The 10,803-nt window shown below is 43.3% G+C and overlaps 1 long non-coding RNA gene across 1 annotated transcript; it reads right to left on the reverse strand.

Annotated features, from left to right (window-relative positions):
- Positions 1-1,857: 1,857 nt before the first annotated feature.
- Positions 1,858-9,236, reverse strand: LOC105470762 (uncharacterized). Its single transcript, XR_980738.3, has 3 exons — positions 8,980-9,236; positions 8,544-8,690; positions 1,858-2,811 (listed from the first exon to the last, which is right to left on the reverse strand). It is a non-coding gene; the product is annotated as an uncharacterized lncRNA (long non-coding RNA).
- Between the last annotated feature and the right edge of the window lie 1,567 nt (positions 9,237-10,803).

The following is a 10,803-nucleotide window of genomic DNA, read 5'->3' on the forward strand; positions in this document are numbered from 1 at the left end:
ACCTGAGTCAATAAATTCCCTTGTATTTAAAGTCAAATTGAGCTGGATTTTTAGTTACTTGCACCTGCAGGTGTTCTGTGACGCTGGTACTGTGAGTTTGCATCTGAGAATATTTACAGTGTTTCTCTCATGGCTGAGTCAATCATTTCAAGGATGCTCTGAGGGTAAAAAGAACGATCAATTGTGAAGCAGTGAATTGTGCTGCCAGGCACAATTCATTGGACAATAGAAAGCCTCATTTCCTGGGCAGTAGAAAGTTTCATTGTACACAAATTACATATCTTGTTTCTGTCTCAACCTCTTATTTTTTCGTATGCAAAGGAGGTAAGGAAGTCCATATCGGTCCAGCAGCCGATATGCCTCTCAGGTGTGATCCAAAGCAGAATTGAATTACACAAGCATTGTTAAAATTCATCGTCATTATTCATATTTCTGAATATTTAAATTAGAAATTCTGAAAAAGCAGTTTGTTTCAGAGGTAGTTTGTGTGTATGTAGGTGTTTTGTCAGGATCAAAGGTTTATTCTTTATTGTCTGATTGAGTTTAATTTACATACAATAGAATATAGTAATTTTAAGTGTACAAATGAATGCATTTTGATGAATATATAGAGTCATGTACACAACACTACCATTGAAATGCATTTCATTACCCCAGAAATTCCTTTGCATGCTGCTGTAGTTAGTGACCCCTGCCCCACACCACAGCTCCTGGCAGTTGCTTTCTTTCACTATAGTTTTGTCTGTCTTAGAATTTAATATAGGCCACGTGCAGTGACTCATGTCTGTAATCCTAGCACTAGACTGAGAAGGGAGGATCATTTGAACAAGGAGTTTGAGACCAGCCTAGATAACATGGCAAAACCCCATCTTAAAAGAAAAAAATCACATACACACACAGATGAGCCAGGTGTGGTGGCACACCCCTGTAGTCCCAGCTACTTGGGAGGCCGAGGTAGGAGAATGGTGTGAACCCGGGAGGCAGAGCTTACAGTGAGCCGAGGTTAGGCCACTGCACTCCAGTCTGGGCGAGAGAGCGAGACTCCGTCTCAAAAAAAAAGAAAAGAGGCCGGACGCAGTGGCTCACGCCTGTAATCCCAGCACTTTGGGAGGCCGAGGCGGGTGGATCACGAGGTCAGGAGATCGAGACCATCCTGGCTAACATGGTGAAACCCCGTCTCTACTAAAACTACAAAAAACTAGCTGGGCGTGGTGGCGGCGCCTGTGGTCCCAGCTACCCGGGAGGCTGAGGCAGGAGAATGGCGGGAACCCGGAGGTGGAACTTGCAGTGAGCTGAGCCCTTTGCCCATTTTTAAAATCAGATTTTTTTGTTTTTTGTATATTTTTATATAATCTTTTATCAGATATATGATTTACAAATATTTTTCTCTCATCCTGTTGGTCATTTTTTCTCACTCTCTTGATAATATCCTTTGATGCACAAATGTTTTTCATTTTGATAAAACCCAATTTATCCATGTTTTGTTGTTGTTTCATGTGCTTTTAGTGTTACATTCAAGAAATCATTGCCAAATCTAATGTTATAAAGGTTTTCTGGCTGGTCATAGTGGCTCAAACCTGTAGTCCCAACACTTTGGGAGACTGAGGCAGGAGGATAGCTTGAGCCCAGGAGTTGGAAAGCAGCCTGGGCAACATGGCAAAACCCTGTCTCTACAAAAAATACAAAAATTAGCCAGGCGTAGTGGCTTGCACCGACAGTCCCAGCTACTCAGGAGGCTGAGATGGAAAAATAAGTTGAATCTGGGAGATCAAGTCTGCAATGACACTCCAATCAGGGTGACAGAGTGAGAGCTTATCAAAAAAAAAAAAAACCCTGAATTTTATAGTTTTAGCTCTTAAGGTTAGGTATTTAATCATTTAAGTTAATTTTTGGGCCAGATGCTGTGGCTCACGTCTGTAATCCCAGCACTTTGGGAGGCCAAGGTGGGTGGATCACCTGAGGTCAGGAGTTCGAGACCAGCCTGGCCAACATGGCAAAACCCTATCTCTACTAAAAATACAAAAATTAGCCAGGTGTGGTGGCACGCACCTGTAGTCCCAGCTACTCGGGAGGCTGAGGCAGGAGAATCGCTCGAACCCAAGAGGTGGAGGTTGCAGTGAGCCGAGATCGCGCCATTGCACTCCAGACTGGGTAACAGAGCAAGACTCCATCTCAAAAAAAAAAAAAAAGGTAATTTTTATATATGGTGCAAGGTAAGGATACACCTTTATTCTTTTGCAGATAGATACCCAGTTTTCCCAGCACCTTTTGTTAAAAAGACTGTACTTTTCCTATGGAGTATCCTTGGTACTCTCGTCCAGCCAGGGTTTATTTCTGGGCTTTCTATTCTATTTCACCGGTCTATGTGTCTGCCCTCATGCCAGTACCACACTGTTCTGATTATTACCTCAGTTTTGTAGTAAGTTTTGAAAAATCAAGAAGTGTGAGTCTGTTACCGCCCAAGGGGTTCACCTTGCCCGCTGCCTAGACAGAGCCGATTCGATTCATCAAGGCGGGGGACTTGCAACAGAGAAAGAGTAACTCAGGCAGAGCCCGGCTTGTGGGAGACCAGGGTTTTGTTATTACTTTTATTATTACTCAAATCAGTCTCTTGCTGGGTGGGGAAGCCAGGGACCGGGGTGCTCACTGGTCAGGGATGAGATCCCGGGGAGTCAGAGCTGTCTTCCTGCGGACTCAGTTCCTGGGTCCGGGTCACGAGATCGGACCAGCCAGGTTATCGATCCGGGTGGTGCCAGCTGATCCATCAGGTGCAGCGTCTGCAGAATATCTCGAGCTCTGATCTTAGGAGCCCTGTAGGGAGGGTCAGAATTGTGTAGCCTCCAGCTGCATGGCTCCTAAACCAGAATTTCGAATCTTGTGACTAATGATAGCCCTACAAAGGCAGTCTAGTCCCCAGGCAAGGAGGTCTGCTTTAGGAAAGGGCTGTTATCGTCTTTGTTTAAACTATAAACTAAGCTGCTCCCAAAGTTAGTTCAGCCTACGCCGAGGAATGAACAAGGACAGCTTGGAGGTTAGAAGCAAGATGGAGTCGGTTAAGTTAAATCTCTTTCACTGTCTCAGTCATCATTTCGCAAAGGCGGTTTCAAGTCCTCCAACTTTGTTCTTCTTTTTCAAGACGGTTTTGGCTATTCAGGGTCCCTTGAGATAACCACATGAATTTTGCCTTTTTTTTTTTCTTTACAGAGATAATCAAGTCACTACATGAATTTTTATTTTTTATTTTATTTTATTTTGAGATGGAATTTCACTCTTGTTGCTCAGGCTGGAGTACAGTGGCGCAATCTCTGCTCACCGCAACCTCCACCTCCCAGGTTCAAGCGATTCTCCTGCCTCAACCTCCCGAGTAGCTGGGATTATAGGCACCTGCCACCAAGCCTGGCTAATTTTGTAGAGACAGGGTTTCTCCATGTTGGTCAGGCTGGTCTCGAACTCCTGACCTCAGGTGATCCACCCACCTTGGCCTCCCAAAGTGCTGGGATTACAGGCGTTAGCCACTGTGCCCTGTGTGAATTTTTATTTTTTATTTTTTATTTTTTTGAGACGGAGTTTCACTCTTGTTGCCCAGGCTGGAGAGCAGTGGCGTGATCTCGGCTCATTGCAACCTCCCCGTCCCGGGTTCAAGGGATTCTCCTGCCTCAGTCTTCGAGTAGCTGGGATTATAGGCACCCACCACCATGCCCAGCTAATTTTGTATTTTTAGTAGAGATGGATGGGGTTTCTCCATGTTGATCAAGCTGGTCTCGAACTCCCGACCTCAGGTGATCTGCCCGCCTCAGCCTCCCGAAGTGCTGGGATTACAGGCGTGAGCCACCACGCCCAGCCAGAATTGTTTTCTTAATATCCTTTCAGAAAGTTCATTGCTAGTGGGTAATAATGCAGCTGATTTTCCTGTGTTGATTTTGTATCTTGCCATGTCTCTGAATTCTGGAGTGAGATGTAACCATGTTACTGTGGATTCTTTAGAATTTGCTACATGTAATGTCTTCTGTGAACAGAGATGATTTTACTTCTTCCTTTCCAATTCAGATGGGATTTATTTTTGGTCGAGTTCCGGTGACTACAAGGGCTACTCCTGTGTTGAAGAGAAGTCCTTATCTTCTTTCTGATCTTTGGGGTAAAGTTTTAAGAAATTCACCATTGTGTGGCCGGGCGCGGTGGCTCAAGCCTGTAATCCCAGCACTTTGGGAGGCCGAGACGGGCGGATCACGAGGTCAGGAGATCGAGACCATCCTGGCTAACACGGTGAAACCCCGTCTCTACTAAAAAATACAAAAAAAACTAGCCGGGCGAGGTGGCGGGCGCCTGTAGTCCCAGCTACTCGGGAGGCTGAGGCAGGAGAATGGCGTGAACCCGGGAGGCGGAGCTTGCAGTGAGCTGAGATCCGGCCACTGCACTCCAGCCTGGGCAACAGAGCGAGACTCCGTCTCAAAAAAAAAAAAAAAAAAAAAAAAAAGAAATTCACCATTGTATATGATATTAGCTGTGGGTTTTTCAGATATAACCTTTATTATTTTGAAGGAATTCCCTTCCATTCCTAGTTTATTGGCTGCTTTATCATGAAAGTGTGTTGGATTTTGTCAAATACTTTTTCTGTATCGACTGAGATGATCGTTTGGGGTTTCCACTTCATTCTATTAATTAATTAATGTAGTGTGTTACATTGGTTGATTTTCCTATGTTGAACCGTCCTTGCATTTACAGAATAAACCTCACTTAGTCACAGTATATAATTATTTTGATAAGCTGCTAAATTTGGTTTGCTAGTATTAAACATTTTGCATCAATATTCATAATGGCAGATGGGCGTGGTGGCTCACACCTGTAATCCCAGCACTTCGGGAGGCCAAGGCGGGTGGGTCACGAGGTCAGGAGTTTGAGACCAGCCTGGCCAACATAGTGAAACCCCATCTCACTAAAAATACAAAAATTAGCTGGGTATGGTGGTGCGCACCTGTAATCCCAGCTACTGAGGAGGGTGAGGCAGGAGAATCACTTGAACCCGGTAGACGGAGGTTGTGGTGAGCCAAGATCATGCCACTGCACTCCAGCCTGGGCGACAGAGCAAGACTCTGTCTCAAAAAAGAAGAAGAAGAATTCACCAGTGAAACCATCTGGTGAAGAAAAGGCCAGGGTCTTACTGATTCGACCTTAGTAGTTTGGAGTCTATTCAGATTTTCTACTGCTTTATGAGTCATTTTTGGTATATTGTGTATGTCTATGAATATGCCCATCTATTCTAGGTTATCCAGTTTGTTGGTATACAATTGTTTATGCTATTCTTTTATAAACCTTTTACTTTCTGTTAAATTGGTAATAATGTCTCTAATTTCATTTCTGATTTTAGTAAACTGAATCTTCTCTCTTTTTTTCTGAATCCACCTAGTTAAAAGTTTGTCACTTTTGTTGATGTTTTCAAAGAAAAACTTTGGTTTCATTGATTTACCTTGTTTTTCTATTATCTACTTCATTTATCTCAGCTCTGATTCTTTATTATTTCCTTTTTTCTAGCTTTGAGTTTAATTTGCTCTTCTCTTTCTAGTTCTTTGAGGTGTACAGTTAGGTTGTTGATTTTAGATCTTTCTTCTCTTTTTAATATAATTATTATTTGTCAATTATGCCTCATAAGAAGAAAAGAATTCTGAGTAAAAAATAAAATAATACAGAATTGGTCCATTACATAAAAAATAAAACACAGCCATATTTTATTTACAAAAGAAACATTTTATGTAGACAGACACATTCTAAAAGTGAAAGGATGAAAATAGATCATGCAAATATTAACCAAGGGAAAATTTATATGGCTATATTACTATCAGACAAAGTAGATCTAAAGTAGAATTACAAGACATAAAGATACACATTTCAAAGTAATAAAAAGATCAATTCCATAGGAAGCTCATAAATTTGTAAATACGTAATAGCATAAATTTCAGTTATATAAAGCTTACAGAACTATAAACTATGGTTTATAGTTTATAACTATAGAAGTAATATACAAGTCTAGCCAGGCACAGTGGCTCACACCTGTAATCCCAGCACTTTGGGAGCCGAGGCAGGTGGGTCACGAGGTCAACAGATCAAGACCATCCTGGCCAACATGGTGAAACCCCGTCTCTACTAAAAAGTACAAAAATTAGCTGGGTGTGGTGGTGTGAGTCTGTGGTCTCAGATAGTCAGGAGGCTGAGGCAGGAGAATTGCTTGAACCCAAGAGGCAGAGGTTGCAGTGAGCTGAGACCACACCATTGCACTCCAGTCTGGCAACAGAGTGAGACTCCATCTCAAAAAAAAAAAAAAAAAAGAAGAAGTAATATACAAGTCCACAATCACAGGGGACACTAATCCACTGTTTGCAGTATTTTTCTTTCATGTATAGATTTACAACTATACATTTCCCTCTTAATGCTGCTTTTGCTGCATCTCATGAGTTTTGGTTGGCATATTTTTTTTCATTTATTTATCTTAAGGTATTATCCAATTTCTCTTGTGATTCTTTCTTAGCTCATTTGTATTTAAGAGTGTGAATTTCCAGCCGGGTGCGGTGGCTCGTGCCTGTAATCCCAGCACTTTGGGAGGCCGAGGCGGGTGGATCACAAAATCAGGAGTTTAAGATCAGCCTGGCCAACATGGTGAAACCCCATCTCTACTAAAAATACAAATATTAGCCAGGCGTGGTGGCACAAGCCTGTAGTTCCAGCTACTCAGGAGGCTGAGGCAGGAGAATTGCTTGAACCCTGGAGGCAGAGGTTGTAGTGAGCCGAGATCATTCCACTGCACTCCAGCCTGGGCAACAGAGCGAGACTCCATCTCAAAAAAAAAAAAAGGGGTTAATTTCCATATATGCGTGAATTTTCAAGTTTTCATTGTTATTGATTTCTAGTTTCATTCCATTGTGATTGGAAAAAAAGCTTCGTCTGATTTCAGTCTGTTAAAATGTATTAAAACTTGTTTTTGGCCAGGTGCCAAAACAAGTTTGTATCAAATCTTTTATCAATATGTAATGCCCTTCTTTGTATTTTGTAATCATTTTAAAGTCTATTTTATCTGATAATAATACAGCCACTCAGCTTTCTTTTAATTACTATTTGGTAAAATACCTTTTTTCATCATTTACTTCCAACATTGTATCCTTACATCGAGAGTGAATCTCTTGTTGACAACATTTAGATGGATCTTGTTTTTTTTTTTAAATCCACTCTGCCAATCCCTGCCTTTTCACAGGAGAGTTTAATCCAGTTACATTTAACATTAGTGATAAAACAATATTTTCTTCTGCCATTTATGCATTTGTTTTTGTATGTCTTACATTTTAAAAATTCCTCAATACCTTAATTACTGCCTTTTTGTATTTTTTTTTTAGTGTACTTTTTAAAATCCTTTCTTCATTCCATTTCTGTACATTTTTAAGTTATTTTCTTAACGGTTAACATGGGGGCCACAATTCGCATCTTAAATATGTAACAACCTAGTTTTGTTTGTTATGTTTGTTTCGAGACAGGGTCTCACTCTGTTGCCCAGGCTGGGGTGTAGTGGAGCAATCCTGGCTCACTGCAGCCTCCGCCTCCTGGGTTCAAGGGATTCTCCTGTCTCAGCCTCCCAAGTAGCTGAGATTACAGGCATCCACCACCACACCCAGCTAATTTTTGTCCTTTTAGTAAAGACAGGGTTTCACCATGTTGGACAGGCTGGTCTCAAATACTGGCCTGAAGTGATCCACCTGCCTCAGCCTCCCAAAGTGTTAGGATTACTAGCACGAGCCACTGTGCCAGGCATCCAGTTACAGTTTTGAATTACACCTACGTACACCTGTATTACTGAACATAGGAAAGAGATATTCATCACAAATCTATGATGGTCATTACATTTATTTCCTCAATCAATAAAAGAGAAAGAACAGGTAGGAAAGATGAGTCATTATTCCCGAGAAACAATCAATCAAGAATATATCTAATCCAAACTAATGATGTGAATATTTAGTTCTCATGTCAGGTATGTGATTCTGCTTTTACTTGAATAAAATTAAAGTGTGGAAATTGGCCGGGCACAGTGGCTCACACCTGTAATCCCAGCACTTTGGGAGGTCGAGGCGGGCGGATCACCTGAGGCTGGGAGTTCGAGACCAGCCTGGCCAATATGGTGAAACCTTCTCTACTAAAAATACAAAAATTAGCCAGGAATGGTGGCGGGCGCCTGTAATCCCAGCTACTCGGGAGGCTGAGGCAGGAGAATCGCTTGAACCTGGGAGATGGAAGTTGCAGTGAGCAACCTGTGTGCTCCAGCCTGGGTGAGGGAGTGAGACTCTCTCTCAAAAAAAAAAAAAAAAAAAAAAGCAAAAAAGTGTAAAATTTGAGGTAAAGGAGAAGAACGTGGACCACAATTTTACACACGTAGTATTTTTGTAATGGAAATAAAATAGACATGTAGATTTAAAAATAATAATAATCGTATATACGGGTCTACTCAGATGTCCTGATGTTACATTAATTTTGGTAATTTGAATATATCAATAAACTTGTCTACTTACATTTAAGTTGTCAAATTTGGGGGCCTAAAGTTGTTCACAGGGCCAGACGCTGAGACTCACAGCTGGAATCCCAGCAGCTCCAGGCTGAGGTGGGAGGGTCACTGGAGGCCAGGAGTTCAAGACCAGCTTGGGCAGCAGCGCAAGAGCCTGTCTTAAAAACAAACAAACAAAAATTGTAGCGGCCGCCGCGGCCTGTGCCCGCCCGTGTGGCGCTGGCGGAGCCATGGTGGGGTCGGGCGGAGGCGGCTCCCGCGGAGGGTGGTCCCCGCCCACGGCCGCCATCGCGCCGCGCTCGCCTGCCCCCTGCCGGACGGACGGAGCTGACGCTCGCGGGCTGAGGCGCTCGGGCGAGACCACCCGTCACCGCCCTCACGGCAGCCGAGCTCAGCGGAGACGCGACGGCCCCGGGGGCTGCGACCCGAGGAAAGGAACTCACGGTCACGTCGCGGCCAAGATCCAGACCGGCCGGCGCCGTGGCTCACGCCTGTGGTCCCAACATCTGGGAGGCCGAGGCGGGCGGATCGCCTGAGGTCGGGAGATCGAGACCAGCCTGCGCAACACGGCGAAACCCCGTCTCTACTAAAAATACGAAATATGAGCCGGGCGCGGTGGCGGCGCCTGTGGTCCCAGCTCCTCGGGAGGCTGAGGCAGGAGAATGGCGGGAACCCGGGGGGGGAGCTTGCAGTGAGCTGAGATCCGGCCACTGCACTCCAGCCTGGGCGACAGAGCGAGACTCCGTCTCAAAAAAAAAAAAAAAAAAAAAAAAAAGAATAGATGCTGCAGGTCGTGAGAAGATAGAAGCTTCCTGAAACGAGCTACATAATCTTCAACAAGAGAAAAACTCCGTGTCAAAAAAAAAAAAAAAAAAAAAAAAAATTGGGACTTGTTTTATCACCCAATGTATTAGTTCATTCTCACGTTGCTTTAAAGAACTACCTGAGACTGGGTAATTTATAAAGAAAAGAGGTTTAACTGACTCATGGTTCCGCCGGCTACACAGGAAGCATGACTGGGGAGGCCTCAGGAAACACCATTGTGGCAGAAGGCGAAGGGGAAGCAGGTGCATCCCACACGGCTGGAGCAGGAGGAAGACAGCAAAGGTGCTACACGCTTTCAAACTCCCCGATCATGTGGGACCGATCATGAAAACAGCAAGAGAGGATCCAACCACCTCCCACCAAGCCCCCTCCCCCAACACTGGGGATTACGATTTGATGTGAGATTTGGGCGGGAACAGAAATCCAGACCGTATCACCCAGTGTATGGTCTGTCTTGCTGAATATACCACGTAGACCTAAAAGTGTACTTTGCAGTTGTTGGATGTGGTGTTCTACAAATGTCAGTTAGATTGAGGTGGCTGATACAGTGGTTCAAATAATTTGTCCCGATTTTTTTGGTCTAGTTTCTGTATTTACTGCTGATAAATGGGTGTTAAAATCTTTTATAATGGCAGAATTTTCATTTCTTTTTCATGTATTTTAAGGTGCATACATATTTATAAGTGTGCTATCTTCCTGAATGGCCCTTTTTACTATTATAAAATGCTCCTATTTTGTAGTGCTGTTTGAAGTCTTTTTAATCTGATATTTATATAACCATTCCAGCCATACTATGCTAGTGTACATGTTGTATTTTTTCCCATCTCTTTCAATTTATCTGTCTTTAAAGTTCTTGTAGGCAGCATATAAATGGGTCTTGATTGCTTTTTAATTGTCAGTCTTGATTAGAATGTTCACACGTCAATAATATAATTGTTGATATGGCTGGACTCGGCATGCCAGCTTACTAGTTTTTTTGTTTGTTCCTCTTTTGGTTTCTGCCAATTCTTTCCCTTTTGAAGTCACTTCTCCAAGTTGTACTCCCCTCCACAGTTCACCTACCTTTGTTTACATCTCAGGTTTGGGAGAGCTTGCCCCTGTCTTACTGAGCTTACAGCTGTAAGCAGCAGAAGGGATAGGTTGTAGGGGGCTTATGTGGTGACAATAGAACCAGAGCCCCCATATATGCTTTCATGAAGATCTGGTAGATAATTCTCATTTATGCATAGACAACTTTGAAAGTGTACATAAGAAGTTGGTAAATGGCCAGGCCCAGTGGCTCACACCTGTAATCCTAGCACTTTGGGAGGCTGAGGCAGGTTTATCACTTGAGTCCAGGAGTTTGAGACCAGCCTGGGTAACAAGGCAAAACCCCACCTCTCAAAAAATACAAAATTAGCCGGGCGTGGTGGCGCCTGTCTGTAGTCCCAGCTACTCTCAGG

The sequence above is a fragment of the Macaca nemestrina genome, chromosome 2, assembly GCF_043159975.1.
Source record: "Macaca nemestrina isolate mMacNem1 chromosome 2, mMacNem.hap1, whole genome shotgun sequence".
NCBI classification, from domain to species: domain Eukaryota; kingdom Metazoa; phylum Chordata; class Mammalia; order Primates; family Cercopithecidae; genus Macaca; species Macaca nemestrina.